The following is a 13,207-nucleotide window of genomic DNA, read 5'->3' on the forward strand; positions in this document are numbered from 1 at the left end:
AAGATTGATGGATAAACAAACTGTGGTGACTTGCTTGATAACGGTGTTAGAACCTACACCGAAACGTCGCCCCTAACTGTAATAAAGGAGTTGTTCGTCTATAAATCTTTACCTTACTTAGTACTCCAACTTCTAAAATCTTCTTCTTCCAGAAGACAATCAGTATCTGGTTAATCTGTATCCATCAACGGCTTGGGGTAGCTGACTCACAGCCCACAGTCTGCAGCAACTCAGTAATTAGAGGTTAGGTCTACTATCGCCTACAGCGCACTTTGCCTACAGTCTTATCAAAAAAATGTAATGCACCAGTGGCTGTCACAAATGAGGTGAATTGTACGGTGGCCCATAAGGGACATGGAGTCTGTTTTGCCATATTTTGATATTTCACTTGCTGTTATCGTAACCTGTTGCAAATTAACACGATTTGTCTGACAAATATGTGATAAATCATGTTTAAAGAAGATATTGAATCGCTGAAAAACGAAACGAAAATGTCAAAAACTAAAATGAAACTACAGAAAACTATTTCCACCGCGGTGATAATATTTCTACCACGGTGGAAATAGTTTCTAATAGTTTTCTTGAGTTTTTCAAGTTTCCTTTCTCTATAATTTCCACCGCGGTGGAAAGTCACGTGACAATGATAACCTCGTTTTGGAATGACGGCCATTTTGTACCTGCTCCACAAACATTAAGATCACTATTCCTGAAAACTACATGCCTTTTGGCTCAGAATCCACAGACAGAGATGAACTAATTGAACGTTATTTTCATTTAGGCTTCTCTTACAAAGAGATTACCATGTTTTTATGTGTCCTTCATGACATAAATGTGAGCGTTAGACACTTAAAGAGAATTCTGCGACATCTACAGCTGACTCGAAGAAAGTTTAAAGATGATGTAGAGACTGTAATTGGCGCCATTGAACAGGAACTCCGAGGCAGTGCTTTCACTCTGGGTTACCGATCTATGCATAGACGACTGCACCAGTTACATGGGATTGTGACTGACAGGGAAACTGTCCGTTCAGTATTGAAGATATTGGATTTTGATGGTGTACTGTCAAGGCGTCAGAGGAGACTGAGACGACGAGATTATAGTGTGAAAGGCCCCAACTATCTCTGGCACATTGACGGGTGGGATAAATTGAAACCATACGGTTTCAGTGTACATGGTTGCATCGATGGGTTTTCAAGGAAAGTGCTGTGGTTAGAAGTTTCAGCGTCAAACAAAAACCCTTACGGAATATGTACAAACTTTGTCAGTACAAGTATGTCATTGAGAGGGATTCCTTATGTTATACGGGCAGATAGAGGCACAGAAAATGTTAACGTAGAAATAATGCAAGAGTGTCTCAGGGAATCGTTTGGCGACAGCAGAGCCCGCCTTCAAGCTACTTTTTTGTATGGGAAGTCAACGGCGAATCAGAGGATCGAAGCATGGTGGAGTAAGTTCAAGCAACAGGGGATGGCTTTCTGGATCAATCACTTCAAAGAGCTAGTCGACAATGGCATTATGGACACATCTTCAGATATGTCGATCAAGTGTGCAAGATTTTGCTACATGGAGTTATTACGTAAGGAACTAAACCTTACAGTTCAACTTTGGAATACTCATCCAATGAGAAAATCCAGAAACATCACTTCTCCTAATGGACAACCAGACGTCATGTATACCTTTCCAGAGATGTACGGTGCATGCGACTACCTAAGACAGTTGAACGAGGATGATCTACTGCCCCTTGCAGAGGCACTGACAGCAGATGAACCCGAATGCAACGACAGGGCTTATGATTTATTCAAGGTAATGATGGAGGAGGAGAATCTGCAAATGCCCAGGAACATCAGTGAGGCTGACGATCTCTTCGTGTACATACTGGACACACTTGATGCACATTAAGTGGCATATACATTGTGTTAAAGTTAATTTCAGAACTTAACACACCGATAGATGGTTTGGTGTTTCTTTAGTGCTACTTTGACGTTTTGTCACAACAGAGAAAATCCTTCTATTATGTATTTCACCATTCTGCGTTTTGTTACATGTACAACTTCACATGATGTGGACAGCTATCTGTATTTTCAAAGCTTTGTTACCCATAAAGTTGAATTGTGTGTTGCCTAGTCCAAAATAACGTCTGGTTTTTAATTTGATGAACCAGCGTGCGTGCAATCACATAGAAAATACTCGTAGTCATACCAGAGACCACAGCTGACACGTACGTGATGAGTGTCCCTACTATGCATTGAGGTTTTCGACTTTCCGGAGTCACGGGATTATTGTCATGTGCAGAGGCTCCGGTCCATCAGCTGATTGAAATGAAATTCACGTATGTTATATATACAAAATAATGTTATCTCATGTGACTATCATTCTGTACATGTTTCCTATTACTATGCTTGCTGTACGAGGTTTGCAAGTTGTAAATGCGTCTCGTGTAGATTGCACAAACGCCCGGTTTTCAAATAGTCCCTGACATCCCAACTGGTAAATCTTTTCCCAAGTTATATTCACACACAGCGTTAACTAGTTGATCAAAAACTTTTAAATGAGTTGGAATAGTAAAACCATTCAACCGATAACCATTTTGTTGTATTATGGAGTAAATATGACCTCCATATGTGTTAACTCATTTCAGTTTCGGGCGGTTGGGTAGCCTAGTGGTTAAAGCGTTCGCTCGTCACGCCGAAGACCCGGGTTCGATTCCCGACATGGGTACAATGTGTGAAGCCCATTTCTGGTGTCCCCCGCCTTGATATTGCTGGAATATTGCTAAAAGCGGCGTAAAACCATACTCACTCACTCATTTCATATTCAGCCGACAGGTGATATAGTTCCTATTACGATCGTATCACTGTGCGTCTGGTCAAAGGTAACTTATAATAATACGTGTGTCAGTTTGTAACGCCAAGGACTCGCATTTGTGTTCACCCTCAATTTTCCTAACTTTTCGTTAACACAGATTTCAGTGGTAATGCAAGATTTGTTACTTGACTCAGTAGATCGTCACGTAATTAAGGTTTCTGTTTTGTAAGCATCATCCTTTGAAACCAGTTTTGTATAATAAACCTCAGTTCAGGGGCGTATCAAGAAGGAGTGAAAAACCATCATCTATAATATAATAAAAACAAACTGATGACGTTGAACCATGGCACCTTCTGCATCCTGCCCTTGTTTCGCCAGTACCAGCTGATCTTCGCAGTTTTCACTGTACTGTATGACTGTACTGTATACTGTACGACTGCCGTCGTTATGTAAAAAAACTGTTGACTCTTTAAAGAAGCCTCTAATTAAAATGGAGAGGGAACTCCGGGTAAAATAAAAGTTCAATTAAAAACACTTTTCATATTTAAATAAAATCACAAAGACCTGGTCTTCAGAAAACTTTTACTAGGGACTTAAATAGGTATTTTTGGCGAGTAACAGGTGAATGAACAAACACGGTCATATTCTATATAATCAGATACGTTAACATAACTTGGTAACTCTGATCCTCTGTATCTTTTTGCCAGAAATGTCTCAAAATGGCCAATAAATGTACCAAGATAAAAACGTTCCTCACTGAACTTAACACAATTAATTGTATGTATCATGATTTCTGAAAATCTCATGATGGGAATTTCACCATGACGCTGTTTATACTTGTGTCAAACATCTTTTGTATTTGTTCTGAATTAAATTACGACATTAAATGTACACCTGAAGATCAATTTGATAATAGAGATTTTGTCAAAAAGAGAAAATATTGAGTTTTAGCAATAAGCTAACAAAGAACAGAGTTTGAAACCACTGATCGTCGTTAATGTATCTGATGCTCTGTTGTTTTTTGTTGAAACTTTATAAATAAACGTTACAGTATGTTTCCATCAAAACTATCTCAGTACACTATGTGATCGACCTAACAGTTATATCATAGATATAATTCTCTTAGGCAACATCTGTTTTAGAAACAGACTGATCATGATGAACATAAATTAAATTATCAGATAGTTATCTGCAAGATTCAGTGTTTGTGGTATACATATAATACAATATAGGATCCGTGCATGATCTTACATTTGTAAAACCTATCCTAATATTACCATCAATATTGTGACGTCGAGTTTAAAATATTACTTACCGAACAAAATGGAATATTTATAGGATTTGTTTAAAAAATTGTGCTCAAAGACACATGCTCAGAATGGAAGTGGCACGACTCTTTACGTCGCACTTTGGTCAAGTGAACAGGTAATCCTAATGAAATTCTGAATAAAATGTATACAGTTCACGTATCTGATGAACACGTATCTGATGCTACAAATAAACAAAAGAGCGACATATATTGCCCTTTAATCCACAACACATCTCCTGGACATACACCACACCCTTATCTCGCTGTTCATTCTGTCAGAAAGTATCGAATCGGTAACTGGTTTAGGAGTTTCACAATCCGTATTGGTGTGTTTAACGTACCTGCATGATGAAAAACGAATGTAACAAAGATAAAAAAAAAAATCAGTTTTAATTGTACCATGCTTACTTGAACACACATGTCAAAGCTGTAGTTTGCTGTTTGATAATCAGTTAATACACGTGTTTATGGATTATTTAACTGTGTAAAGAGTTCATTTCAAATATCATAACTACGATTTCAAAAGTGTTTTACGTATCTGGTGATAACTTTTGGGACAGATTCATGAATGTTCTCAGTCAAAGACAACTGACAATACTGATATAATATTGTTCAAATGCAGTTTCTATGTCAATTCTATTAACAAATAACATAGAATATTATATGCGTATTGGGAAAATGAGAACTATAGTTTGAAAGTTTGGATGTATATAGGCGAAGGACAAGAGTAGAAATGATGTTATTGACTGTATTTCAAGTATAATTTGATATCAAATAATATATAAAACAATGTTTTCGTGAATATTCTTATTTAACCACATCTGGTATACATATCTAAATTTGTACTTGTCCATGAAATAGTAATGATGACTGAGGGATGTCAAAATTCAGCAAATCTCCACTTAATGGAGAATGAATGTTAAATTCACTGAAAGTGGAAGTACATCAAAGAATAGTAAATGGGGATTCAGTTTTCTCACAAAAATAACTCTTTAATGTCGGTTAAGAACGTTAAAACGTAAAATGTATAACATAAATTGTGTTCCCAGACTTGGTGACCCACGTTTTACTCACCAATATTTCACTTTCTTAACATTTTGGTTTCATTCATGAGCTATGAAAACAATGTAAAATGTCTAAAATCTCTCAATACTGCAGAAATGAGTATTGTTTAACCAAAGTATTCATATGAGTCACTGAAGTAGATATAACAAATAAATAAATAGATTGTTCAGGGCCTTGTCTGAAAAACCAAAACAACACAGTGAATCAGCGACGGTTAAAATGTACTGTACAGTCACTGGCGCGCGGCGTTAAAATAGTGTTATAACCAAAACAGCAAACAAAAAACCTGACATAGTAAAAATATCTTTTATAAGAGACCCGTATCAGTCTAGCTCGCAATCGCCCGTCTTCTACAAAAAAAATAAAGATCGGACACCTCTGGACACCTCTCCCGGTATGCTCACTTGAGACCCACTAAGAGTTTTTCAAAGTGTAAAAATTGCAATACCCAGAATCAATGGACGTCCAAAGAATGTTTTTAAAGCTGTTCTAAATATTGCAATTTACAATTTGAAAAACTCTAAGCTGGTCTCAAGGGAGCATACCGGCAGAGAAGTGTCCAACCTTTACTCTTATGGAGAAGACGGGCGAGTGCGAGTTAACCTCATATAAAATATTTTTTTACTCTATCGTTTTGGTTGTTGTTTTAACACTATTTAAAGACGCGCGCCTTTGTGTACAAACTCCCAGACACCGCAGTGGTAATGGTAGTTTTAACGAAACAAACTGTACTTTTTCTTCAAGCAGAAAATGCTGATCAAATAGGAAAGTCTTCCTCATACTATAGGTGTTCTTTACTGTCAACAATAATTATAGATAACAACTGTCAAAGGTTATCACGCAATACCAAACCTAACAGCATTCAACACTGCAAACTCAAAGTTTTCTTTGAATTAGCTGTATTCATCATAGGTAACAGGCAATCTTAAAATGCAGCTGCAGGTATTGGCTGTTGGATATCTCATGTGTGGTGAATCTGGCAGGAACTCAAGTCGTGGGTTTGTATCAAATCCACAAGGTGGTATGGATTCAGATCCAGTGGCGAACATCAATATGTCGGAGAATTGCAGTCTTGATTCCCCCTCTGAAATCACACCCATAAACAGGCATAGTTTATTATGTTTTAATTTAAAATAACAGTTATGCATATGTGCCTGCACTGTGCTAAATATACAAACAGAAGACCAATTGCAGATAAAAATGTAATGACTCCCTTCAGGGATATTAAATCATACATTACCAGTAAAACCTAAAAAATGCATTATAAGTCTCATTTGTATGTTCCCCATCAAAATCTTCATGAAAAATACCAAGTTTCATTTCATTTGAATACCGTTCACGTCACTCAGGTAGTCATTCCAATACGCCAATGTGGACACTTCCTTTCGTCTTCTGTTTGTACCTTCAGGGTTCAGAACATGTTTAAACAGTTCCGTGACGGTGTCCAAGCCAAGATTATCCACGGATTTGCAGAACAGATCACTGCAGGAAGATGGCTGTTTTCTCACTGTTTCTAGGACACCAAGTGTCGAAAGACCTTCTAAGAATCTGAAAACGTTAAATGTTGAGCATTAAATTCATTTAATATTATTTTCTCCGCTAATCCTAATGAGTATACATTAGCAGCATTATTACTTTCAGCAAACATGAAATTTAATCAATGACAGATTTGGAAACGTTTAACCACTGTTAGTGAAGATGCTGATTCACATATGTATAAAGATGTTATTGTTATGTTTCCAGAATGTTATTTCATTCTTTTTTCCAAATTTCACTCGCAAAACTCTAATGCATACTGTAATAACTGTCAATGTTTAGTCTGAAACCATGACATTTCAAAATTCAAATACACAACATCTGTACAAAGCACACTGACATATAATTTATTTTCCAACGAGAATGTATAAATATTCTAAAAGATGAAGGTATGTTTATTTTCATGAGGGTGGTATTAAATAAATGAATTGAGCAAACATTAGATTATACTTTCACTTACCTTGTCATACATGACTGAACTCAATCTACCATCTAGAACTGTACACACGCTCGGACGAGTCTCTCCTTGTCCTTCATATTCTGAAGGATTATACTGCATCCGGCCACTTCTAGGAAGCTGCTCATCTCTCCAGCAGCAGCCTGCAGCTCGTCCAGGTTATTGGCATTATTCACCTGTATTAAAACAACAATATCAAAACATGTAATTTAATGCGTATATTTTAAAAGAAATATATACCGTTATCGCCCCTTTCGTGTAGTTTTCTCCGTTCAGTTAAAAATCAAATGTATTGTTTTGGCCTATAGTTATGCATCAGATTTAGTCAGAAATTATTGATAAGAAGAGAAACAAAATTGAGTTTGTACACGGTGAAGCTTCTCGTAAATGTCTGTTCCACGGGGAAGGTCTGCCAAAACAATACTCGATTTGATGAAATTCGGTCCTTGTGTTATCCAGCTGTACATTTTCTCCGAAAATATCCGAGGTGTAGCACCGCCATGCGCCAGGGACAAAGAAATCAGCACACCCACAATAAAGTACAGATCTTTATCCATAGCTGAAATATAAATAAATTAGAGACGTTTACTTTACTATCAAAACACAACCTTCCTTGTGCTTCTAAAATGTATGAGAACAAATGAAGCACCTGCATATTCAACAATGAAATCAGACCATTGTATGATGGAAGTATGGTGACCGGTGACCGAGGGAACATAAATGACCTACTTAGCAACTGTCAATATGTAATTTCAGCGCTACATAAATGGACTTATATGATACTGTTACAGTTTACCTCTTTGGTTCGGGATAATAAACTTATCACCAGTTGGTCCTGAGAACATCGGACTATCGTTGATCTCTCTTGCGACGAGACTAAAGAACTCCCTTCTTGGTCCACCTTCATCAATGGTACCTTCAGTTGTCCCCACATCATCCATGAATTTAACAGAAAGCGAACATTGTGGATCGAAAGAAGGACGCTTGATCGCTCTACTGGCACCATCTAACACCTTTCCTCTGACTACATTCAGGAGCGTTGTTCCTTTGTCCGGAGCAACTTTCTCTCTTATACCTATCACCACTTCGGAGGAATCCGGGCACCTTCAGTAATAACCAAAACTACATGAGATCGGGAATAAGATCACCTGTCAACCGAATCTTAAAGTTTGAACATAATACGCCAGGTCTCATAGATATGGGGGGCACGGGTGACCCAGTCGTCTAAGGCGCTGCAATTCGCTGTGCAGAGTTGCGTCCCTTGGGCACGCCAGAAACCTATGATTGTGAGTTCGAATCCCGGTTCGCCCCGATTATGTTTCTAGGTTTGTCAACACCATACCCGTGCTCGTAGGTTTCACCGAAGTGGTAAACGTCTTAGACCTGCATCACTTCGGGCTTTCCTCCCACATTAAGCTGACACGCCGTGATATAACTGGAATACTGTTAAAAGCGGCGTTAAACCAAACTCACTCACTCACTCATAGATATGATTCGATATCTAGATCTTTTAAATCTAAAGCAACGTTGATCAGCCGTGGGGACGGTTTTAAGAGTTTACTTTTTGTATTCATACATGGGTTTAATTGTGTAAGATACACATACTTTTCTATTCTTCCAGTGGACACAGTCTCACTTAGGTTTGCCTGGATGGCCGCCTGGAACTCTTCCTCGGAGTCAGAATATGTTATTAGTTCGGCATAGTCTCTGAAATATAATCAGAAAACAGCATTAAATTCGGTAATCAAATGTGACTTGTTTTACAGGAATTGCTACATTATAGAAGGAAATAGTCAAACTCAATTTTAATATGTCATGCGGGTCCCTAGCCAGGAAAACTAGTCAAACAGTCCTTTTAGCCACACTAACCTAAGTTAACTAACTTAAGTCAAACCTGTTGTCACAGAAACGTCAAACATAAGAATCTGTAAAATTCATCAATAGCAAAAGCACCAGTTGAGCATGAGCCTGATCAGCATGCAAAGGTTCGTTTGGAAATATTTAACGGTTTCTGAGCTATGCACCGGAAACGATTTCGGGACGTACATGCGGACGGGCAGACGGACGGACGGACGCCGTATCATGATCCCCTGTCTACTTCGTTGTAGCGGGTTATAATATGTTTTGTCCCAATAAGTAGGCTCCCGTCACTTTAAGATAAGACTAATAATATCCCCAAAACAGTTTGACTATAACCTTTGATAATGTTTCATACCTACCGCTGCATGTTGTATCCTGCTAGTGATGTCGATGGAACAGAAGGACAGTTTATTTCCTGTGAAGTGGTCAGATGATCAGCGGTATTTTGTGAGGTGTTGGTTGATGGGTGTACTGTGAAGTGGTCAGATGATCAGCGGTATTTTGTGAGGTGTTGGTTGATGGGTGTACTGTGAAGTGGTCAGATGATCAGCGGTATTTTGTGAGGTGTTGGTTGATGGGTGTACTGTGAAGTGGTCAGATGATCAGCGGTATTTTGTGAGGTGTTGGTTGATGGGTGTACTGTGGAGGGTGGCATGGTCAGAGGATTCAGCGGAGGCTGAGACGTGAAAGCGAGATGAAACGTTGACGATGCTGTGACAAGGGGTAACTCTGAAGACGAAGTCGTGGTGGAAGGGTATACTGTAGTTGATGACGTCGAGGTCGATGATCTGTTTGATTGACTTGCGGAAGGTGAGGTGTTTGATCGGTTTCGAGTCCTTCGATGAAGCAAAACTTCCCCACTTGGCGTTCCAAGGTCAAATTCTGGAAGTATTGTGTCTGAATCTGGAAAGTAAATTAATAAATATGCACCAAAATCAATTACAATCAACGCGTCAAACAATCTTGTATGCGATCCTGTTAAATGATGTATGATACTCACCACTGTTGCCATCAGTCTCACTGACTAGACTCCGTGGACTGCAAAGAAGGTAGAAGCGAATGGCTCCCGGGATCCTTTTTTCCTCAATATAGTTTCCTAAATTAAAACTGCAGGATAGAGTGTCATTAAGATTTTCATTCCTTCCATTGACGACCTCTAAATCATAGTCAGTAGCATTTCCGAGAACGGAATTATTTCCGTTCACAAACAGCGCCGACTCTATTTTAGTCTTCAATGTGTCATATGTTGAATCCAGTGAAAATTCCATAACAATACAGTTCTTGTCTCCAAGTGGGGCTTTGATTGATTTAGCTATTCTCCAGCCATCTTTGTCGCGTTTTCGTTCATTAAGAAGTCGCATACCGATATTAATGGTTCTTGTGCTCTTTTTAGGTCTGCCCGCTGTGTTTGTAGTCTCTGGATTTGTTCTACTTGACCTCTTATTTCTTCTCAGCATGTCTAGCAATTTCTTCCTTCTTCCCCGTACATGGGACGCAGCTTGCAAATCTTCCGAGATGGTTGTTCTTGGAGGTGTATGCTCTGTGTTATCCGAAGGCGGGCTATCACAGAAATGTTTGAGCTTCGCAACATACCCCAAGGCTGTCAACCCTAATTTTTGAAAGTCACAGTTACCGAATATTGATACTGCTTCTGAGTCAACCTGAAACATCATGGTTAAGATCGTTTGTTAAGATGAATTTTAAAATGCACAATCAGATTTCTGCAAGCTCGTTCAAATTCAGCAATATGAATGTTATGTAGCCTATTGTACCCAGCTAACATACATGTATAACGTAATCCGAACGCGCAAGGTTGTGTTCTGGTTATTTCCCCCACAATTTTTAAGGCATAACGTTTCAAATACGTCAGACAGGAACGCGTTTTAATTTTAAACGCGGTTTGGGGTACGTTTAGGGAGGCGGATGAGATGCTATAGAAAAACTATGTTGAAAAGTACAGCGGCTCAGTTTCCATATGGCGCGGTTTTACCACTGCAAGACGCTAACCGCTAGGGGCTAGTGGTTAGTAAAACCGCGCCGATTGAAACAATTTATTTATGATGTAGTATTTCAATTGGCGCGGATAATAAAATCGAACAGTGCTCAATTATCTCGAACCCTGTGATGGGAACTTTAAAGAGGTTTTTGCCTCTATGTCGTGCCATAAAGTCTGTCTAATTTCTTGAGGAATTTATCCGAGCGTTCTATCATTAAGCTATTGCGACTGGGATGAAAGTAATATATTTTAAATAGTAACTCTTGATTAAATCACGTAATTGTCGATGTTGAAATGGTCAGGTTATTCCGAGGCGAGAATATACGTTGTTTTATGTACGCTTATTAATTGATTAGAGCTATGAACTGACTGAGTTATGTACCACAAAGTAGACTTTATAACTCTCAGTCATGTAAAGAAACGAAAGTCGATAAATAATTTCATACTGATAAGCTTTAAAACAGACTAGAACATACCCACAACAATGTTAGTATCTGGAAAATATTGGGTTTCTTTTTCAAATATCAACAATTAAAGATGCAGAAAGAAGATCAAGCACACTAAATCTAAAGAATTTTTGTCTCCAAAACAACTGTATCTTCATTAACAACTTTAACTTCTAATTTGGGGAAAAGGAACAGTTTAATGAATACAAACAAGTCATTTAGACTGGCATGAGGAATATTTACTACTTTTGAAGTAAAGAAAAGTCTTGATAGTTTACTACACTGTATACTTAACAACATCTGCTTACAGTGATAAGAACTGTCGATTTAAACCCGAACCAAAATGATTTAACCTCTTTTTATGTGAACAAGAAGTGGTCCCTCCGTGATCGTTTAGTGGTGTCTTTAACAGTACCTTGTTAGATGTTTACATTATTGAAAGCGATTTAGTTTTGCAAAATTTTATATCTATAATTCGGGCCCAAATAATTACAATTTAGACTGTTTCCATTTTTCCTGTAACTTACCTTGTTTTGTCGGAAACGTAACACTGTAGCTGTTTCTACACCAATGTCTTCGAGAAATACGCAGACCTATAGGGAAATATATATACCATTATCAGTATCACAGACCTGCACATATTTTCAGCGGTAAAGATCGTATCTCTAGTTAACATCAACTTTATTTACTACTTGGCTAACATGTTATACTAGATAATCATGCATTTTACTGTGGTCAAGGATAATTGTCAAACACCCTACCATCAACTGTCCGTTTCATAATCGGCCGCTGCAACCAGTAGAGCAGACGAATTACAAATGGCTGTCGAGTATCAAAACGAGGCTTGTACATCCCACGTGACTTTCTACCGAGGTGGGAATAGTTTTCACCGCGGTGGAAATAGTTTTCTGTATTTTCATTTTAATTTTTGACAGTTTCTACGGTGGCCCATAAGGGACATGGAGTCTGTTTTTCAATATTTGATGTTTAACTTACTTTTATCTTAACCTTTTGAAAATTAACACAATCTGCCATACAAATATGCGATAAATCATGTGTAAAAACATCCGAAAACATAGAAAATGTACTTTTAAGTAGCTTTTGAGTCGCTGAAAATGTGAAGTCAATGTCAAAAACTAAAATGGAAATGTCAAAAACCAAAACGAAAATGTCAAAAACTAAAATGGAAATGTCAAAAACCAAAACGAAAAGGCCAGAAACTAAAATGAAAATGTCAAAAACACAAAACGAAAATGTCAAAAACTAAAATGAATGCACAGAAAACTATTTCCACCGCGGTGTAAATATTATCACCGCGGTGTAAATAGTTTTCACCTCGGTGTAAATATTATCACCGCGGTGGAAATATTATCACCGCGGTGGAAATAGTTTTCTGTATTTTCATTTTAGTTTTTGACATTTTCGTTTTGTGTTTTTGACATTTTCATTTTAGTTTTTGACATTTTCGTTTCGTTTTTCAGCGATTCAACATCTTCTTTACACATGATTTATCACATATTTGTAAGACAAATCGTGTTAATTTGCAAAAGGTTATGATAACAGTAAGTGAAATAACAAAATATTGAAAAACAAACTCCATGTCCCTTATGGGCCACCGTAGAATTGGGTATAACGTCGCGTCCAAGATTACTGCACTTATATAGCGACGTGCATGCACGTGTGTGTGTGTGTGTGTGTGTGTGTGTGGCTGCTTGTACTAGTCCGGACTGATG

At 38.0% G+C, this 13,207-nt stretch overlaps 1 protein-coding gene across 1 annotated transcript in view; it reads right to left on the minus strand.

Annotated features, from left to right (window-relative positions):
- LOC124114437 (monocarboxylate transporter 12-like) overlaps window positions 1–243 on the minus strand; it is a 39,677-nt gene extending 39,434 nt beyond the window's left edge. The window contains exon 1 of the mRNA XM_046474996.2: window positions 113–243. The gene's annotated coding sequence lies outside the window, so the exon portion shown is untranslated. The remainder of the gene's footprint in view (window positions 1–112) is intronic.
- Window positions 244–13,207: the final 12,964 nt, after the last annotated feature.

This window comes from Haliotis rufescens, unplaced genomic scaffold, assembly GCF_023055435.1.
Source record: "Haliotis rufescens isolate VD_foot unplaced genomic scaffold, xgHalRufe1.0.p SCAF_61, whole genome shotgun sequence".
NCBI lineage: Eukaryota > Metazoa > Mollusca > Gastropoda > Lepetellida > Haliotidae > Haliotis > Haliotis rufescens.